This window comes from Coregonus clupeaformis, chromosome 20 (assembly GCF_020615455.1).
Source record: "Coregonus clupeaformis isolate EN_2021a chromosome 20, ASM2061545v1, whole genome shotgun sequence".
Lineage (NCBI taxonomy): Eukaryota > Metazoa > Chordata > Actinopteri > Salmoniformes > Salmonidae > Coregonus > Coregonus clupeaformis.
Window position 1 is genome coordinate 37,739,274 of NC_059211.1, and position 22,410 is coordinate 37,761,683.

At 47.2% G+C, this 22,410-nt stretch overlaps 1 long non-coding RNA gene across 1 annotated transcript; it reads right to left on the reverse strand.

Moving 5' to 3' along the window:
• On the reverse strand, nt 1-330 carry LOC123481490. Its single transcript, XR_006657160.1, has 2 exons — nt 298-330; nt 1-199 (listed from the first exon to the last, which is right to left on the reverse strand). It is a non-coding gene; the product is annotated as an uncharacterized LOC123481490 (long non-coding RNA).
• Between the last annotated feature and the right edge of the window lie 22,080 nt (nt 331-22,410).

The window sequence follows — 22,410 nt, forward strand, 5'->3', positions numbered from 1 at the left end:
GTGAATATGATGTTGTTTTATTCAGGGGGTTTTGGCAGAGAGGAGTAGTGCAGGGTGGAGCAGCTACAGACCGGGGTAGGAGCTGCGTGGTGAGGAGAGCCAGTAGCACCGAGAGCTGGATGCCGAGGATAACAGACAACTGGTGAGCGGGTTGCGGCGTGGGAGTGGCAGGCAGGCAGGCAGCAGGAATCGACGGGATCTGGTCGAAGAAGAAAACAGGTTACAAACTTGGCAGAAACAACTATAAAGCTAAGAGAGTAACAACTAAACTGAGACTCCTGTACGGAGCCAAGTTACCACAGGTGGTGAAGGAACGAACTGGCGCTGGAGAGGTGTCCAGCCCGGGTAGATAACTGCTTGTTGATTGGTGACAATGAGCCGCAGCTGGATGTAACTGATCTTGTGAGAGAATGGCCACGCCCCCTGACCTAGATCCTCTGACTGGGCTGCACAGCAGGGGGAGACAGACACAAACAACACACACACAGGGAAAAAGGGAAACAGAAAACAAGAGGGAACAAGAACAACAGTGCCGAACCGTAACAGATATTTGGTGCAGTCTTTCTCAATGAAAAAATGTGCATGAAAAGGAGTTGTCTCTCGTTGAATGACAACAAAGTCTTTATTGAAGAATCCCTACTGTTGACCAATCACTGACAAAGGGGCGAAGACTTCGGCTCCGAACTTCGACTTGCCTCTAGAAAAAAATGTGGGTGCCCGAACAGCCGAAAAAAACCCTCACCGAAGTCTAAAACAAACAAAAACATCACAAAATGTTGTCATAATATATGCACGAACTCTACAGAACTGTTTAGTCTGGGAAGCATGTGGACGCCTTTAGGCACAGCTCTACCTCTGAGCTGCACACACACACACACACACGAACACACACACACATATGCACACACACACACAAATGCACACACATATACACACACACACACACACACACACACACTAACTGGTGGTTAGAACCTCCTGTAGCTCAGTTGGTAGAGCATGGTGCTTGCAACGCCAGGGTTGTGGGTTCGATTCCCACGGGGGGCCAGTATGAAAAATGTATGCACTCACTAAAACTGTAAGTCGCTCTGGATAAGAGCGTCTGCTAAATGACTAAAATGTAAATGTAAAAATGAGAACCCTGAGATAACTCACAACCCCATTCCCTTGGCACCATTCACACAGAGAGCTGAGAGGGAGAGCTCTGCAATGCCATCTTATCCCCCTCCTCCTGCTGAACTCACTCACCTCTCCACCTCTGTGTGTGCGAGCGACTGTGCCAATATTTGCGTCCACAAGCGTGTGTGTTCTAGGTTAAGCAGGGCATATTTCTGAATGACAAATGGCTGCTTTAGATGTCCGTTAGAAGCCAATAGAAAAGCAAACTGAGGTTGTAGTCTGAAACAGGCGTTTGAAGGACTTATAAGGGCAGTAGGGTCTGTCTGCTATGGGAACTGCCAGCCAAATATCCTCTCCGCTTACTTAACTTCTATATTTATGGGCAAGATTCAGCCTCCTGGCAGAGGCAACCAGGTTTTTGGTTAAAATGTCCTGGGACTGGTTCATGATGCTGTTGACCTTAACAGGAGCCCCAAAGTAGGTATGGGGTTCTTTTTTGCTTATGTGTAACCGGTGTGAAATGGCTAGCTAGTTAGCGGTGAGCGCTAGTAATGTTTCAATCGGTGAAGTCACTCGCTTTGAGACCTTGAAGTAGTTGTTTCCTTTGCTCTGCAAGGGCTGCGGCTTTTGTGGAGCATTAGGTAACGATGCTTCGTGGGTGACTGTTGTCGATGTGGTTAGAGGATCCCTGGTTCGACGCCAAACCCACCACTGGTGTGCGTGGCCAAAGAGCTCTGTTTTCATGTCAAATGTAAACACCTGAGTTTGCTAAACAGCATTGGCATTGGATTGGAACCAGTGCTATGGTCAGATGACATAAAATATGTCTCTTTGGCCACGCATAACAGTGGTGGGTTTGATGTCGAAATAAGGATGCATGAGCAGAAAAGAACCCCATACCTACTGTCAAATATGGTGGTGGGTCTTTGATGTTATTGCCTCTGCCAGGAAGCTGAAACTTTGCCACAAGTGGACTTTCCAGCAAGACAATAACCCCAAGCACACAGCAAAAATCCACAAAGAAATGGTTAATTGACCACAAAATCAACATTTTGCAATGGCCATCTCAGTCTCCGGTCTTGAAACCCATTGAAAACCTGTTGTTTGAATTGAAGAGGGTAGTCCATAAGCGTAGACAAAGGATATCAAGGATCTGGAAATATTATGTATAGAGGAATGGTCTTAGATCCTCACAATGTGCTCCAATCTCATAAATAATTTTAGGAAAAGGCTCAGTGCCGTTATCCTCACAAGGTGAGGTATTGAAAGGAAAACAGGGGTGACAATAATTTTGACCCTTCTTTTTTTTAGAGAAAAACATGACTTGTTAAACAAAATCTATTTTATCTGAGCAATTGTATTAGTACAAAATAATATAATTTTCCCATTTTCTTGAATATACAATATAGCTCAGTATTTGTATTATATATTTTATACAGTCTTTTTTACTCATCTTTACCAAGGGTGCCAATAATTCTGGACCTGACTGTACATAATAGTATCAAAACACTGACCCTCAGAAATTCAACACACACAGACACACAGACAAGCACACACATGCACGCACACAGAAAAAGCCATCTCAAATCAATCAGCTTCTACTGATCCGAAACTGTTCAATCCAAATCCTCAACTTCATGAAGGATCTCTATCACAGTTGGTTTATTTAACATTGCTAAGCTCGGCTGATATAACACACTTGCCACACCATTGCCACACACTTGGCACACATGGCACATACATGGCACACAAATGGCACACACACACACACACACACACACACACACACACACACACACACACACACACACACACACACACACACACACACACACACACACACACACACACACACACACACACACACACACACACACACACACACACACACACACACACAGTTATAATACACACATTACATGAACACTCTATTCTCCCCCAGGCCCCAAATGACTCACTGCTATAAGTGGGAAAACATCAAGGAAAAATATGCGACAATACTGGAATAATACAGGGACAATACTAGCCAACTGCTGAACATTGTTGGCAGGCGTGTTTACGCGTTGCTACTGCTGCTTTTGGCAAAGTCCTCTCGCTTCTCTGCTCGGCTCTCGGCCTTGGCCTCACACACAGTGACTGATTAATGATTGTGTTAAGACTGTGTGTGTGTGTGTGTTTGTGTTTCTGTGTGTGTATGCGTGTGTTTGTGTCTGTTTGCGTGTGTGTGTGCGTACAGTAAACCCAGAGATGCCCGCAGAAACCTGTAAAAGATAATCAGCCACAACATTCAATGAGGGAAGGGAGATGGAGTGATGTCATTAACAACTTATTATTGTTGTTATTCAACACACCACCTGCAGCCTTGGGGAAAGAGAGAATGCAAATGTCCAGTGAACCCTGTAGAGAGAGGGAGGTCTGGGGGAGGAGAGAAGAGAGAAAGAAAGTGAATGTCCAGTGAACCATGTACAGAGAGAGAAACGGCAATAGACAAATGCATAAATAATGAAGGGAAGAGAAGAGGAGAGGATTAGGGGAAGGAGGGGTAGTCCAGAGTTAACCAGGGATAGTCCATATAAACCATGCATTCTGCATGAGGCTAATTGTAGTTTCTGTCCAATGCAGATTAGCAGACAGGCCTACACTGTTATGTATATCACTGAGGGGCATAGATACAGTAGGTCTCTGGACTCAGGGGTGTAAAGATTTCAATGCCAGTAAAGATTTAAATGGGGCTTTCCTGCTTACAGTTCAACAGAACCAGAAGTGTAAAGACAATTGAAATGAAGAGTTGAATATCACAATAAGAGGCTTACATATATATATATATATATATATATATATATATATATATATATATATATATATCTAGCTATGTTTGAAGCTTGTCCATCTATCCGAAAATACCTCACAGCAGCGTCAAACTCATGCTAAAAATAGCACAAAGCTGAGAGGACATCCCAAAAGCTTAGAGATTAGCTCTTAGTGTTTAGCTTTCTCTCCTAAACACGCCTAACCTAGTGCTGGCTCGCCTCTCGTTAAAATTATGCTAAGCTACACTAGCTGGGCTGCCAAGTGTAGGAAAGGTGATTTACATTCCCCAGGGGCTTGTGTGGATGGAGAATCACCATCACAATGAAGAGTGCCACAGAACTTAGCTAGGCTAAGCACATAGCACTGTGTTTAAAGAGGTCATTTACAGCCCAAACTATAATGCTAATTCCCTTGTAACATGTTTGTTGTGCCTATTGTTTACAGTCACTCAAGTGACATATATGGTATTACTTCTTGCCTCATTATCAAACGCTTTCATTTTTGCTCTAGCTAAGATATTGCAGCCTTGAGTAAGAACTCAACGGCCAGAGCTTTATTCAGCTGACAATACAATACAATATCTTCACAAACCATGCTTTCTCTGGTCACCTCCATATAATGCAGGTATACCTCTGTATACACATACAGTCCTGCATCATACAGTAGGCCTACAGCCCACTCAGACCCAAACACTTCCAAGCATTAGTAGTATTCAGTGTTACAGTTTTCGATACTCTGCATATTAGCCAGCTAGACTGAATTTCTCACACCATGCAGGACACTGAGTAGTACTGTGAGTAATGATAGAGTGGCTCTAAAGTGGATTACCATTGATATTTATATTCTGATAAGCCAGACACACACATCCATCTCTGTTAGCCTGATCCTTTCACTCCAAACTAAATTTGCTGTGAATGGGGTCACTAAACTAAAATAGCGTTTTAGAGTTTTGGTAAAGCACTGCCATACATCAAGATTAGGATCAAATTCCCTGCTGTATCCATTGTGCTCTGTTATGCTTCCAAAACCCCATTTAAGTTTATAATAATATATCCATGTTAATATATTTGGTTTACTAAACCATTGGGCTGTGTTTTTTTCCACCTGGGGTCTAAATGTTTTAATAAAGCCGCTGTTTGTCTTGGGTCAGAGCCGTCACACAGCTAATTGCTTTCTAATCACATCATATGGAAACTCCAGCTGACTTCAGTGAGGGCAGAACACTGCACTTCACAGGTGGAGCGTTGACCTTTTCGGGTTTGTGTGTGTTATTCTGCGGTGTGTGGGTGTTATTCTGCGGTGTGTGGCTGTTATTCTGCGGTGTGTGGGTGTTATTCTGCGGTGTGTGGGTGTTATTCTACGGTGTGTGGGTGTTGTTCTGCGGTGTGTGGGTGTTATTCTGCAGTGTGTGGGTGTTATTCTGCGGTGTGTGGGTGTTATTCTGCAGTGTGTGGGTGTTATTCTGCGGTGTGTGGGTGTTATTCTGCGGTGTGTGGGTGTTATTCTGTGGTGTGTGGGTGTTATTCTGCAGTGTGTGGGTGTTATTCTGCGGTGTGTGGGTGTTGTTCTGCGGTGTGTGGGTGTTATTCTGCGGTGTGTGGGTGTTATTCTGCGGTGTGTGGGTGTTATTCTGCGGTGTGTGGGTGTTATTCTGCGGTGTGTGGGTGTTATTCTGTGGTGTGTGGGTGTTATTCTGCGGTGTGTGGGTGCTATTCTGCGGTGTGTGGGTGTGTCGAGGTATTTTGACATGGGGAGTAGTATGGACCCTGCTTTGCGCCAAATTCAAGCAGTGGGTGTTAGTATTAGCACAGCTCAGCTTCCATTACAAAATAAAACATTTTGCTTGATTTTCCCTCATTAGCCTCTGATCAGACTGACAGCAAATCAGCCTAGGTGTAGGGTGTAGGGTGAAGGGGGAAGGGTGCAGGGTGCAAAGTGTAGGGTGTAGGGGGCAATGTGAAGGCTATGCATGGCTAACTCTCTCTCCTCTGCTCTTGTCCTTCTAGACCTGTCTGCTGCCTTTGATACTGTGAACCATCAGATCCTCCTCTCCACCCTCTCCGAGCTGGGCATCTCCGGCGCGGCTCACTCTTGGATTGCGTCCTACCTGACCGGTCGCTCCTACCAAGTGGCGTGGCGAGAAGCTGTCTCCGCACCACGTGCTCTCACCACTGGTGTCCCCCAGGGCTCAGTTCTAGGCCCTCTCCTATTCTCCCTATACACCAAGTCACTTGGCTCTGTCATATCCTCACATGGCCTCTCCTATCATTGCTACGCTGACGACACACAACTAATCTTCTCCTTTCCCCCTTCTGATAACCAGGTGGCGAATCGCATCTCTGAATGTCTGGCAGACATATCAGTATGGATGACGGATCACCACCTCAAGCTGAACCTTGGCAAGACGGAGCTGCTCTTCCTCCCGGGGAAGGACTGCCTGTTCCATGATCTCGCCATCACGCCAACTCCGTTGTGTCCTCCTCCCAGAGTGCGAAGAGCCTTGGCGTGACCCTGGACAACACCCTGTCGTTCTCCGCTAACATCAAGGCGGTGACCCGATCCTGTAGGTTCATGCTCTACAACATTCGGAGAGTACGACCCTGCCTTACACAGGAAGCGGCACAGGTCCTAATCCAGGCACTTGTCATCTCCCGTCTGGATTACTGCAACTCGCTGTTGGCTGGGCTCCCTGCCTGTGCCATTAAACCCCTACAACTCATCCAGAATGCCGCAGCCCGTCTGGTGTTCAACCTTCCCAAGTTCTCTCACGTCACCCCGCTCCTCAGCACACTCCACTGGCTTCCAGTTGAAGCTCGCATCTGCTACAAGACCATGGTGCTTGCCTACGGAGCTGTGAGGGGAACGGCACCTCCGTACCTTCAGGCTCTGATCAGTCCCTACACCCAAACGAGGGCATTGCGTTCATCCACCTCTGGGCTGCTGGCTCCCCTACCTCTGCGGAAGCATAGTTCCCGCTCAGCCCAGTCAAAACTGTTCGCTGCTCTGGCACCCCAATGGTGGAACAAGCTCCCTCACGACGCCAGGACAGCGGAGTCACTCACCACCTTCCGGAGACATTTGAAACCCCACCTCTTTAAGGAATACCTGGGATAGGATAAAGTAATCCTTCTACCCCCCCCTTACCCCAACCCAAACCCCAACCAAAAAAAAAAAAAAGTGATCCCACTGGCTATAAGGTGAATGCACCTATTTGTAAGTCGCTCTGGATAAGAGCGTCTGCTAAATGACGTAAATGTAAATGTAAATGTAAAGGCTGTAGGGCAGCAGCTTATGATATGAACTATGAAATTTGCTTTTCATGATATATATATCTATACACACACTAAGTGTACAAAACATTAGGAACACCTTCCTATTGCGTTGCACCACCACATTCTGCCCTCAGAACAGTCTCAATTCATTGGGGCATGGACTCTACAAGGTGTCAAAAGTGTTCCACAGGTATGCTGGCCCATGTTGACTCCAATGCTTCAAACAGTTGTGTCAAGTTGGCTAGATGTCCTTTGGGTGGTGGACCATTCTTGATACACACGGGAATCTGTTCAGCATGAATAACCCAGCAGCGTTGCAGTTCCTGATACACTCAAACCGGTGCGCCTGTAACCTACTACCATACCCCGTTCAAAGGCACTTAAACCTTTTGTCTTGCACATTCACCCTCTGAATGGCACACATACACAATCCATGTCTCAATTGTCTTAAGTCATAAGAATCCTTATTTAACCTGTCTCCTCCCCTTCATCTACAATGATTGAAGTGAATTTAACAGGTGACATCAATAAGGGAACATAACTTTCACCTGGATTCACCTGGTCAGTCTATTTAATGGAAAGAGCAAGTGTTGCAAGTGTTTTTACATTCAGTGTATATACAGTACCAGTCAAAAGTTTGGACACACCTACTCATTCAAGGGTTTTTCTTTATTTTTAATATATTCTACATTGTAGAAGAATAGTGAAGACATCAAAACTATGAAATAGCACATATGGAATCATGTAGTAACCAAAAAAGTGTTAAACAAATCAAAATATATTTTATATTTGAGATTCTTCAAATAGCCACTCTTTGCCTTGATAACAGCTTTGCACACTCTTGGCATTCTCTCAACCAGCTTCACCTGGAAAGCTTTTCCAACAGTCTTGAAAGAGTTCCCACATATGCTGAGCACTTCTTGGCTGCTTTTCCTTCACTCTGCGGTCCAACTCATCCCAAACCATCTCAATTGGGTTGAGGTTGGGGCATTGTGGAGGCCAGGTCATCTGATGCAGCACTCCATCACTCTCCTTCTTGGTCAAATAGCCCTTACACAGCCTGGAGGTGTGTTGGGTCATTGTCCTGTTGAAAAACAAATGATAGTCCCACTAAGCCCAAACCAGATGGGATGGCGTATCACTGCAGAATGCTGTGGTAGCTATGCTGGTAAAGTATGCCTTGAATTCTAAATAAATCACAGACAGTGTCACCAGCAAAGCACCCCCACACCATAACACCTCCTCCTCCATGTTATACGGTTGGAACTACACATGCGGAGATCATCCGTTCACCCACACCGCGTCTCACAAAGACACAGCGGTTAGAACCAAAAATCTCAAATTTGGACTCCAGACCAAATAACACATTTCCACCGGTCTAATGTCCATTGCTCGTGTTTCTTGACCCAAGCAGGTCTCTTCTTCTTATTGGTGTCCTTTAGTAGTGGTTTCTCTGCAGCAATTCGACCATGAAGGCCTGATTCACACAGTCCCGTCTGAACAGTTGATGTTGAGATGTGTCTGCGACTTGAACTCTGTGAAGCATTTATTTGGGCTGCAATTTCTGAGGCTGGTAACTCTAATGAACTTATTCTCTGCAGCAGAGATAACTCTGGGTCTTCCATTCCTGTGGTGGTCCTCGTGAGATTCAGTTTCATCATAGCGCTTGATGGTGTTTGCGACTGCACTTGAAGAAACCTTCATAGTTCTTGAAATGTTCCGTATTGACTGACCTTCATGTCTTAAAGTAATGATGGACTGTCGTTTCTCTTTGCTTATTTGAACTGTTCTTGACATAATATGAACTTGTTCTTTTACCAAATAGAGCTATCTTCTGTATACGCCCCCTCCCCCTACACCCTGTCAGTCTTATCAGAGGCTAACGAGGAAAAATCAACCAACATGTTTTTCTTTGTAATGTAAGAAGAGCTGTGCTAATACTAACACACACTGTTTGAGTTTGGAGCAGTGCAGGGTCCATACTACTCCCCATGTCAAAATACCTCCACACACACACACACACACACACACACACACACACACACACACACACACACACACACACACACACTCACACACACACACTCTCTGTCAAACATCACATCACATAATTATATTTAAACTAAATAAAATAGCTTGTTTTACTAACATGCTAGTGAGTCCTAGTGGCAAGTCATTTCTTATGTCCTTGTCATGGTTTTATTTTAGACAGTCCAGCAGAACGAGAGAGCCCACATTCCTCAGGAGGGAAAGTTAGGAAAATACTGGCTGGTCATGGTTTTATTTTAGACAGTCCAGCAGAAAGAGAGAGGACACTTTTCTCATGGTTAAGCATGTGTGGTGGTTATACACTTTTATTGTGGTGTGTTTGTGAGTGTGTGTGAAATATATGTGTGCACGTGTGTGTGTGCATGCGGCAGACCCAGGCTCTAAGCCATAGAGTGGTCACTCAGGCCCAGTTTGACAATTTCCTGACTTGCTTTTTACGATTCCTGCAGTATGTTGTTCTTAGGGATGCATTGTTCCTCTGTTCTCGCGATAACTCGGTTCCAGCAGGTGTGTGTGTGTTCAAAAGGTTCGGAACATCATGTGCTTAAGATCATCAATAACTATAGATGCGACACCGAAAGCATCTTGGTTACACTTTATGTTCAGTCGCTCTACACTAATATCCTGCATGACGCAGGCCTACGAGCGTTCTTGTCACGATCGTCTAGTAGCGAAGTAGACCAAGGCGCAGCGTGTGAAAGAAACATGACTTTATTATATTAAAGTTTCTAACAAACAAACAAAACACGACTCGTGAAGTCCAAACGGTTACACTGACCGAACACGGAACAAAAACCCACAACACCCAAAGGAAAACATACAGATTAAATATGGCTCCCAATCAGAGACAACCAGCCCACAGCTGACACTCGTTGCCTCTGATTGGGAGTCATTATCTCAAACATAGAAATGAACCCAACAGAAAATACCAACATAGAAAACACCCAATGAATGAACACACCCTGGCTCAATATACAGAGTCCCGGAGCCAGAGCGTGACAGTACCCCCCCCTAAAGGCGCGGACTGCGACCGCGCCTCAATAAGGGCTAAACAAGGGAGGGCTGGGTGGGCATACCTCCTCGGCGGTGGTTCTGGCTCCGGCCTTGATCCCCACTTCCTCTCCAACCCCCCAAAGTACCCCTGGTCCTGTCTAGCCCCGCTGGCCGGAGCCGGACTGACGACACGCGCCCCTGGCTTGGTGCGTGGAACAGGAATGGACCGGAATGGGCTGGCGACACGCACCACAGACTTGGTGCGGAGAGCAGGAACGAGCCGGACAGGGCTGACGACGCACCCCGTAGGCTTGGTGCGTGGAGCAGGGACAGGCCGGGCAGGGCTGTCGACGCACACCGTAGACTTGGTGCGTGGAGCAGGAACAGGCCGGGCAGGGCTGTCGACGCACACCGTAGACTTGGTGCGTGGAGCAGGAACAGGCCGGGCAGGGCTGTCGACACACACCGTAGACTTGGTGCGTGGAGCAGGAACAGGCCGGGCAGGGCTGTCGACGCACACCGTAGACTTGGTGCGTGGAGCAGGAACAGGCCGGGCAGGGCTGTCGACGCACACCGTAGACTTGGTGCGTGGAGCAGGAACAGGCCGGGCTGGGCTGGCGACGCACACCGTAGGCTTTGTGCGTGGAGCAGGGACAGGCCGGGCTGGGCTGGCGACGCACACCGTAGGCTTTGTGCGTGGAGCAGGAACAGGCCGGGCTGGGCTGGCGACGCACACCGTAGGCTTTGTGCATGGAGTAGGGACAGGCCGGGCTGGGCTGGCGACGCACCCCGTAGGCTTTGTGCGTGGAGCAGGAACAGGCCGGGCTGGGCTGGCGACGCACACCGTAGGCTTTGTGCGTGGAGCAGGGACAGGCCGGGCTGGGCTGGCGACGCACCCCGTAGGCTTGGTGCGTGGAGCAGGGACAGGCCGGGCTGGGCTGGCGACGCACCCCGTAGGCTTGGTGCGTGGAGCAGGGACAGGCCGGGCTGGGCTGGCGACGCACACCGTAGGTTTGGTGCGTGGAGCAGGGACAGGCCGGACCGGGCTATGGAGACGGATAGGAGACCTGGAGTGAAGAGCTGCCACAACCCGTCCTGGCTGAATACCTACCTTCACACACTCTGTGTGAGGCATCAGCACAGGACGTACAGGGCTGTGTACCCGTACTGGCCTAACAGCACGCGACACTGGCGCAGGATATCCGGGACCGAGGAGAGGCACTGGAGGCCGCGAGCGCTGATCCGGCACACTCCGTCCTGGCTGCATGCCCACCTTCGCACAACACGTGCGGGGTGCTCGCACAGGACGTACAGGACTGTGCCGGACCACTCGCGGCACAGTACGCAGCTCCGCATACCTCGGAACCTGCCCAGTCTCATGCTGCCATGCCTGAGTACGGGGAGTTGGCTCTGCTCTCCATCCAGGCTCCGCCAACCTGCCTTCTGGCCCCCAAAACCCGGTGGCCTCCTCTCTTAATCTCCCAATGCGCCCTGTGGCAGCCTCCTGCTGCCCAGTCGCCCATGCCGTGTGCCCCCCCCTAAAAAATTCTTGGGGGTGCCTCTCGCCTTTCCGACCACGGCCCGGTTGACGCCGCTTCTCCACTCCTGCCTGGGTCTCCCCCTTCATCGCCTTCCGGTACCGGACGGCCTCCTCCTCGGTAATCTGCCCCCAACCGAGGAGGACATCCACCAGCGTTACCTCCTGCGTGTGTTCCTGGACACGCTGCTTGGTCGTTGTATGGTGGGTTTTTCTGTCACGATCGTCTAGTAGCGAAGTAGACCAAGGCGCAGCGTGTGAAAGAAACATGACTTTATTATATTAAAGTTTCTAACAAACAAACAAAACACGACTCGTGAAGTCCAAACGGTTACACTGACCGAACACGGAACAAAAACCCACAACACCCAAAGGAAAACATACAGATTAAATATGGCTCCCAATCAGAGACAACCAGCCCACAGCTGACACTCGTTGCCTCTGATTGGGAGTCATTATCTCAAACATAGAAATGAACCCAACAGAAAATACCAACATAGAAAACACCCAATGAATGAACACACCCTGGCTCAATATACAGAGTCCCGGAGCCAGAGCGTGACAGTTCTTTTGCTATCTCAACACTAGACCGGAGGGTATCTTACCTCTGTCTAACTTTATTCTGTCTCTTGTTGAAAAAGCCCTCACATCAAATTACTTCCAATATGAGGGCAGTTTCTACCAACAGATTCAGGATACAGCAATGGGAGCTGCATTGTCTCCTAACTATGCAAATGTTTTTATGGGACACTGGGAGGAGACCTTCATTTATGATGTCCAGAAAAACCCATATTACCAGAATATCGCCCTTTGGAAAAGATACATAGACGACATCCTACTGGTATGGAACGGTACTGACACTCTCCTCTCAGAGTTCATTTTTTATATTAATTTATTGGATCTGACCCCAATCTCAAATTCACAGCAGAGAGAAGTCGGGAGAAAATAGACTTCTTGGATCTTACAATCCACAAAAATAAAGAAAACAAGTTGGAGTCTACTACAGTATCTTTCGCAAGCCGCAGAGTAGGAATACACTTTTACACCCAGACACCCGGTACACCTTAAGTGTAACATACTGGTGGGTCAATTCCCAAGCCTCCAACGTAACTGTAGTACAGACATAGATTTCAAGCGCAATGCTAATGATATGCGCACCAGGTTCCTGCAAGGCGGGTATGATAAGAGTGTCATTGAACAGGCCTATACCCGTGCTAGAGAGACTTAACGTCAAAGCCTAGTCACTGGCACTAATAGACCCTTTTCCAATACACAACACACTGACGTCATACACAGATGCGCGTGACTCTTGGCTGAAATAAGAAAGCCATCGCGATCTGCGCCCATTCAACATAGCCTAGATTTACGTTTTTATTACTTCTAAACAAAATAACTTTTTGGGGTTCTCATACGCTTACAATAATGTTTTGATTCTTGCTTGAACAGTCACTAAGATTATATCTGGCTGTGATCTTTGAAAAATAACTATTTTGGATGCAGTAGTTGTTAGCTAGAATGCTAATGCTCATTGATATAGGCTGTAGCAAAAGCTAGCCAAAAAGCCATTTTACTGGTTGAAGTTGAAGTGTTTTTTAAGTATAATGCAGTTGATTTGCGATGACACAAAAATTATATTAAGCAGGACATTCATACAAGCCTTAAAATCCAATTTCAATCCTAAAGTAGTGTGAAATGCACTCATAAGCAACATGTAAATAGAGGCTTTCTTTGCTGGCGTTCTATAAGAACTCTCCCTTGTTCTGCCACCAACTTGCGTGCATCTCCCTCGTGCAAGCAATGTTTGCAAACACAGAAAGGGGTCTATAAAACCCAGGACAGAACACCCCCACGTTTGTGTTTTTCCACGGAGTACAGCCCATGTGCCGGTGACGTCAAATCCATTCTATTGAAACACTGGAACATCCTCAAACGTGATCAAAATCTACAAGAGTTCACAACATTGCCCTCTCGCATTTGTTTTCAGTTTTTTTGTCTTATTTCTTGTTTGTTTCACAATTGTTTTATTTTGCATCTTCAAAGTGGTAGGCATGTTGTGTAAATCAAATGATACAAACCCCCAAAAAATCAATTTTAATTCCAGGTTGTAATGCAACAAAATAGGAAAAATGCCAAGGGGGGTGTCACGATCGTCGAACACAGAGGACCAAGGCGCAGCGTGGAATGCGAACATACTTTTATTTTTAATGATCACACGAACAAAACAACAAAACGATACGTGACGTCCTTGGCAATAGACACTAACCAAACACGGAACAAGATCCCACAAACACTGTGGCAAAACAGGCTACCTAAGTATGGTTCCCAATCAGAGACAACAAGCAACAGCTGATTCACGTTGCCTCTGATTGAGAACCACACCGCCAACATAGAAACAAATGAACTAGATAAACAACCTAGCACACAAAACACATAGAAACAACCCACCCTGGCTCAACATAACAGAGTCCCAGAGCCAGGGCGTGACAGTACCCCCAAAGGCGCGGACTGCGACCGCGCCAAACATAAACCGAACAGGGGAGGGCCGGGTGGGCATTCCTCCTCGGAGGCGGTTCCGGCTCCGGGCTTGACCCCCACCCTCCAACAAACCCCCCATAGCGCCCCTGGTCCGGTCTGGCCCTGCTGGCTGGATCTGGACTGAACATCGGTGGAGCGGATCGCTCAGGCTCCGATGTGGAGCAGCTAACCGGTACCTGACCAGGCACCGGTGACCCAGGCACGGGCTGTGCCGGACTGACGACGCGCACCACAGGCTTGGTGCGGGGAGCAGGAACAGGCAGGACCGGGCTGACGACGCGCACCATTGGCTTGGTGCGGGGAGCAGGAACAGGCCGGACCGGGCTGACGACGCGCACCACAGGCTTGGTGCGGGGAGCAGGGACGGGCCGAACCGGGCTGACGAAGCGCACCGAGCAGGAACGGACCAAAACGGGCTGACGACGCGCACCACTGGCTTGGTGCGGGAAGCAGGAATGGGCCGGACCGGGCTGGCGACACGCACCACTGGCTTGGTGCGAGGGGCAGGAACAGGCCGGACCGGGCTGGCGACGCGCACCACAGGCTTGGTGCGAGGGGCAGGAACATGCCGGACCGGGCTGGCGACGCGCACCACAGGCTCGGTGCGAGGGACAGGAACAAGCCGGACCGTACTGGGGACACACACCACTGGCCCTACGCGGGGATCAGGAACGGGCCGGACCGGACTGGCAACACACCCCAGTACCTCTCGCCGTGCCTCTACATTCTCCTTCCCCCTGGTGACCAGTGACTCCCGTAACCTGGCGGCCTCCTTTGCCAATCCGCTGAACCACTCTATCCCGGCCTCCTGCTGCCCCGTCGTCCACGGCGTGAGCCCCCCCCTAAAAAATGTCTGGCCGTCTCTCCTCCCCGTGGGCCAGGCCTCCATGGCTCTCGCCAGACTCTCGCTCCTCTGCTCCCAAGTCCAGCCTCTCTCCTCCTCACGCTGCTTGACCCAGTCGAAGTGGACATCCATCAGAGTCACCTCTGGCGTTGGCTCCTGGACACGCTGCTTGGTCCAGTTATGGTGGGATCTTCTGTCACGATCGTCGAACACAGAGGACCAAGGCGCAGCGTGGAATGCGAACATACTTTTATTTTTAATGATCACACGAACAAAACAACAAAACGATACGTGACGTCCTTGGCAATAGACACTAACCAAACACGGAACAAGATCCCACAAACACTGTGGCAAAACAGGCTACCTCAGTATGGTTCCCAATCAGAGACAACAAGCAACAGCTGATTCAGAACCACACCGGCCAACATAGAAACAAATGAACTAGATAAACAACCTAGCACACAAAACACATAGAAACAACCCACCCTGGCTCAACATAACAGAGTCCCAGAGCCAGGGCGTGACAGGGGGTGAATACGTTCGCAAGACACTGTAAGTGCAATGGTCTGGTCACTCTGAGGAAGAAGTCAGTTTGACGTCGACACGTCAGTCACCTGTTCGCATCCTGTACAATGGATTAAAGTGAGCAAAAACAAATAAATATCTGAATTTTTTGTTGATTGCTCCAACTCCCTTTTACCTTGAATTAGTGCTTTTGGAAGTTTTTCTTGGTAAGCCATTCTCATGATTTTTGTCATTGTTGTTGAGAACCCCTCATTTCCTTTGTTTGCCAGGCCCACCTGAACGCTTCCCACAGTTGTGTCAAGTCGGCTAGATGTCTTTTGGGTGTTGGACCATTCTTGATACACAAGGGAAACTGTTGAGCGTGAAAAACCTACTGCCATACCCCTTTCAAAGTCACTTAAATCTTGCCTTGCCCATTCACCCTCTGAATGGCACACATACACAATCCATGTCTCAATTGTCTCAAGGCTTAAAAAGCCTTCTTTAACCTGTCTCCTTCATCTACACTGATTGAAGTGGATTTAACAAGTGACATCAATAAGGGATCATAGCGTTCACCTGGATTCACCTGGTAAGTCTATGTCATGGAAAGAACAGGTGTTCTTAATGTTATGTATACTCATTAAATATATACAGTTAAAGTCGGAAGTTTGCATACACTTAGGTTGTAGTCATTAAAACTTGTTTTTCAACCACTCCACACATTTCTTGTTAACAAACTGTAGTTTTGGCAAGTCGGTTAGGACATCTACTTTGTGCATGACACAAGTAATTTTTCCAACAATTGTTTACAGACAGATTATTTCACTTATAATTCACTGTATCACAATTACAGTGGGTCAGAAGTTTACATACACTAAGTTGACTGTGCCTTTAAACAGCTTGGAAAATTCCATTCCATGGCTTTAGAAGCTTCTGATAGGCTAATTGACATCATTTGAGTAAATTGGAGGTGTACCTGTGGATGTATTTCAAAGCCTACCTTCAAACTCAGTGCCTCTTTGCTTGACTTCATGGGAAAATCAAAATAAATCAGCCAAGACCTCAGAAAAACAATTGTAGACCTCCACAAGTCTGGTTCATCCTTGGGAGCAATTTCCAAATGCCTGAAGGTACCACATTCATCTGTACAAACAATAGTACGCAAGTATAAACACCATGGGACCACGCAGCCGTCATACCGCTCAGGAAGGAGACGCGTTCTGTCTCCTAGAGATGAACGTACTTTGGTGCGAAAAGTGCAAATCAATCCCAGAACAACAGCAAAGGACCTTGTGAAGATGCTGGAGGAAACAGGTACAAAAGTATCTATAGCCACAGTACAACGAGTCCTATATCGACATAACCTGAAAGGCCACTCAGCAAGGAAGAAGCCACTGCTCCAAAACCGCCATAAAAAAGCCAGACTACGGTTTGCAACTGCACATGGGGACAAAGATCTGTCACGAATTCAGCCGAGGCTGCCCCTCCTCCTTGCTCGGGCAGGCTTCGGCGTTCGTCATCACCGGAGTACTGGCTGCTACCGATCCATGTTTCTATGTTATACTTGTTTTGTCTGTATTGGTCTCACCTGTTTCCCATCAGTAATTATGTCTTCCCTATTTAACCCTCTGGCTCACACTGTGTGTTGTGCGTGTTTGTTCATGTTTTGGTTGTCGTATGTGAGCGGGTTTGTTCCTCCCTGCGTGGAGGTATGTTCTTTAAGATACCTATGAGTACAGTACGTTTTTTGATTAGCTCTGTGTCCTGCGCCTGACTTCGTCCTACCGCATTACACTGACGCCTTGACAAGATCGTACTTTTTTGAGAAATGTCCTCTGGTCTGATTAAACAAAAATAGAACTGTTTGGCCATAATGACCATCGTTATGTTTGGAGGAAAAAGGGGGTGCTTGCAAGCCGAAGAACACCATCTCAACCATGAAGCACGGGGGTGGCAGCATCATGCTGTGGGGGTGCTTTGCTGCAGGAGGGACTGGTGCACTTCACAAAATAGATGGCATCATGAGGAAGGAAAATGATGTGCATATATTGAAACAACATCTCAAGACATCAGTCAGGAAGTTAAAGCTTGGTCACAAATGGGTCTTCCAAATGGACAATGACCCCAATCATACTTCCAAAGTTGTGGCAAAATGGCTTAAGGACAACAAAGTCAAGGTATTGGAGTGGCCATCACAAAGACCTGACCTCAATGTGTGGGCAGAACTGAAAAAGCGTGTGCGAGCAAGGAGGCCTACAAACCTGACTAAGTTACACCAGCTCTGTCAGGAGGAATGGGCCAAAATTCACCCAACTTATTGTGGGAAGCTTGTGGAAGGCTACCCAAAACATTTGACCCAAGTTACACAATTTAAAGGCGATGCTAATTGAGTGTATGTAAACTTCTGACCCACTGGGAATGTGATGAAAGAAATAAAAGCTGAAATAAATCATTCTCTCTACTATTATTCTGACATTTCACATTCTTAAAATAAAGTGGTGATCCTAACTGACCTAAAACAGGGAATATTTACTAGGATTAAATTGTGGAATTGTGAAAAACTGAGTTTAAATGTATTTGGCTAAGGTGTATGTAAACTTCCGACTTCAACTGTATATATGTGTGTGTGTGTGTGTGTGTGTGTGTGTGTGTTTTATTGTCACAATGAACTGGGGTTCATATTTTAGTGTTGGCCCAACAAATACTCAGTAGGTGAGAGGTCCTGATCAACAGAGTTGAACAACCTACAGGGAGCATCTGAAACCCACAGGACACAAAGCTTTGTGGTTGCATGTGTAAAAATATAAAAGAACATGATGTTCTGAACCTGTTGAACACACACACACACAAATCTTGTTGAATAAAAAGAACATTGTGTTCTGAACCTGTTGAACACACACACAGAGACACACACACACACACCTGCTGGAACCGAGCTAGAGCGAGAACAGAGGAACAATGCATCCCTAAGAACAACATACTGCAGGAATCATAAAAGCCAGTCAGGAAAGAGTCAAACTGGGCCTGAGTGACCACTCTATGGCTTAGAGCCTGGGTCTGCCCTATGCACACACGGAAGCATTCACACACACACACACACACACACACACACACACACACACACACACACACACACACACACAAACGTTTCACACACACACACACACACACACACACACACACAAATACACCACAATAAAAATGTGAAACCACCACACGTGCCCGTGACGAAAGTGGCCTCTCTTTCTGCTGGACTGGGAGTATTTTCCTAACTTTCCCTTCCTTAATGCAGATTGCTCAAGAGTGACTTCGAAATTTGATGTCTATCCATGTCCTGAGGACGTCTGGAAATGACTTCACCGGTTCACAGGAAAATTCGGACAAGTGGGGACATTTCGCCGGTCCCCACAAGGGAAAAGGCTATTTTAGGCTTAGGGGTTATGGTTAGGGTTAGAATTAGGGTTAGGGGTTAGGTTTAGGGCTAGGGGTTAGGTTTTGGGTTTTGGGGTTGGGGTTAAGGTTAAGGTTAAGGTTAGGGTTAAGGTTATGGTTTGGTTAGGTTAAGGGTTAGGTTAGGTTTAGTGAAAATAGGATTTTGAATAGGAATCAGTTGTTTGGTCCACACAAGGATTGTGTAACTCTGTTTGGCAGAGCTTTATTGTAATTGTGATTGGAGTGTGATATCTATGCTGGCATAGGCAATCCTTTCTCTCTGTGGCATTGCTGGGAGCAGCTTGGCAGCTGGGGAGGAAAACCCTTAAAGGCCTGCGTCACTGAGGGTCTTCTCTGAGCCCTCCATGGTCCATACAATGCCTGATCACAGAGGCAGGAGGAGAGATAGTCACCAGATGACCATACACTGGATAGAGCTAGAGTGGGAACAGGGAACTCTGGGAAGGGCGGAGGACTAAACCCTCAGAGCCTCTGGAGCCACAACACTGACATGGAAAGGTACTGGTGTGAGTGTGTGTGTGTGTGTGTGTGTGTATGTGTGTGTGTGTGTGTGTGTGTGTGTGTGTGTGTGTGTGTGTGTGTGTGTGTGCGCGCGTGCGTGTCTGTGTGTGTGTGTGTGTGTGTCTGTGTGTGTGTGTGTGCATGTGTATGTGTATGTTTAGCTGTACTTGGCAGCTGGCTTTTTACAGCATTTTAAGTTCTGTTCCACAAAAAACAACAATGCAGGAAGTTAAAATTGCTTCTGGTCTTTCTCTACTACCAGACCATGGGGCCTCTAGAGTCTTAGTATAGCCCACGTGCTCACACACACACACCAACACCCACACATGCACACACACACAAGCACATGCACACACACACAATCACACACAGCCCTCAACACCTCCAGTAGACAAAAGTCCCGTCTGTGTTCCACTTCCGAACAAAAACACACAGTGATATACATTACTAGCCATGTTAACAGTACAGGGCCAGAGGTCAAACCAGAAGGGTCCGTGACAGCAGTCGTACTGCAACTCTCAGCTACAGGACATTTTAATGTGCTCAGATGGGTCATATTTTACCCAAGAATAGTTTCATTGAAATAAAATCTCCATTGCAAGAGAGATCCTTAAAGACATATGGCTGCTCTACCACGCTTGAGAATAGTAATGATGGTGGACACAGTATTACTGCTCCCAGACGTACCGTGATCATCGACAAACAATGCTTCAGCCTTGGTTTAGTTTCCCAGTTCCCTGCCTGGCACACCTCTACCCACTCTGAGTCATGTTAGCACAGCACTGACAGGGTTCAGTCTGAAAATATTGACATTAGAAAGCCAGCAGAGGCAGACAAAATAGATGTAGAATTAATAGAATATATAATTATGACATAATTACTTGCTATAATTACAGCAGATAATACCTTGCTGTTTGAACATGTGGTGTTGCCACACACACACACACATACACACACACACACACACACACACACACACACACAAACACACACACACAATGTTGTTGTGACTGTGGGATCTGCCCTTGTAACCTTAGAGCTCAGGGATGGGTAGGGCACCTCGCCGCCAGCCTTTCCCAGACAGACCTCACAGTGTGAGAGCCCTGCCTGGGCTGGGCAGTGTGGTGGTTAGTGGTTGGTTCAGCCCACGTTGGCATGTGTGGTGGGTGGGGATGCCCTGGTTTTGGAATGTGAATCTCAAAGGACTGTTCTCTCTAGAAACAAGTGTCTTTATCTAGCTCTGCTCTACAGGTCTCCCTTTCTTCAGGTGCCCACCTGTCTGTCTCTGCCTGCCTGCCTGCCCCTACTGTGCTTACTGCTCCCTGCCCAACACTGATGAAACTAACACAATTCAGTCAGTGAAGTCAATAGACTAGCTCCAAGCAGCATACCTTGGAAAGGAAAACATTGGTTAATGCTTGTCTTTTATGAGACTCTGGTAACAAACTGAAAGATATGACTTAGTTAATTAATTAAATTAACACCACGATAAATCAGCTGCAGACCAGAGCTGTCGAACCCAGAGAGCGACCCGTCTGGCGTCTGTCTCTGCCATCAGAGCCTGTAGTCCATTTACCTAATTAACACAGCACAGTTCTCTCTCTCTCTCTCTCTCTCTCTCTCTCTCTCTCTCTCTCTCTCTCTCTCTCTCTCTCTCTCTCTCTCTCTCTCTCTCTCTCTCTCTCTCTCTCTCTCTCTCTCTCTCATTCTCGCTCTCTCTGTCTCTGCACTCTCAGATGGATGCGGAGAGAGAGGGAGGAGGAAGGAAAGGAGGAGCGAGAGTATGACAGTGCCCCATATTTAATATAGAGAGAAAAAAGGCTAAAAGAGGGGCTGAGGGGAATGAGGTAAGGGGGGACGGTAGAGGTGATGAGGGGAGGGGGGAGGGGGAGTACTAGCATCAGTATCAGCAGCAGCAGATTGGGTTAGTTTGAACATGGAGAGAGAGGGGGAGGGGAGAGAGAGAGAGAGAGAAGAGAGAGAGAGAGAGAGAGAGAGAGAGAGAGAGAGAGAGAGAGAGAGAGAGAGAGAGAGAGAGAGAGAGAGAGAGAGAGAGAGAGAGAATGAGAGGAGAGAGAGAGAGAGAATGAGAGAGAGAGAGAGAGAGAGAGAGAGAGAGAGAGAGAGAGAGAGAGAGAGAGAGAGAGAGAGAGAGAGGATGGGGATGAAACAGCAGCAGTAGCATCTTTACAGTCCATGTTCCCGTAAGAGAGTGACATCAGGTGATGAATCACCTCATGCCTCAGCACAGGTATGAGATCATCAGGTTAACACACACACACACGGACTTAACACACTAATCCACTTAGTAAAGTACATTTCAGTATCAGGCCATTACAGTAGTCTACAGTAACAGCAGTCACACTGAACTACACTTCAACTAATAGATGAATGGTGACTAACATGAAGCTCAAATGATAAATATAAATGTGTGACCAGCATTGATGCACTGATCTTGATGCAGTTGAATACTCAGTACAGCAGTGGTGGTCAGTGCCGTTTAAATGAGGGAGGACAATTTTATTTTTTAATGAGCATGGCCTTATTTCTACTACAGCATATTGGATGACTGTCATTTATATTCCATTCACCCAGTTCAATGTAACAGTGACAGGTTTAGGCTACTACATGATATTTGAATTTTCCCTATACCCATCATGATGTTGCTACAACCTTGCCTATGAATGAAAGTTTACAACGTAGGTGCACACAGGTTGAGAGTAAAATTTGATCTAGGGTGTAATCACTAGTCCAACAGTTGCAAACGAGAGTCTCTATTGGACAAATTC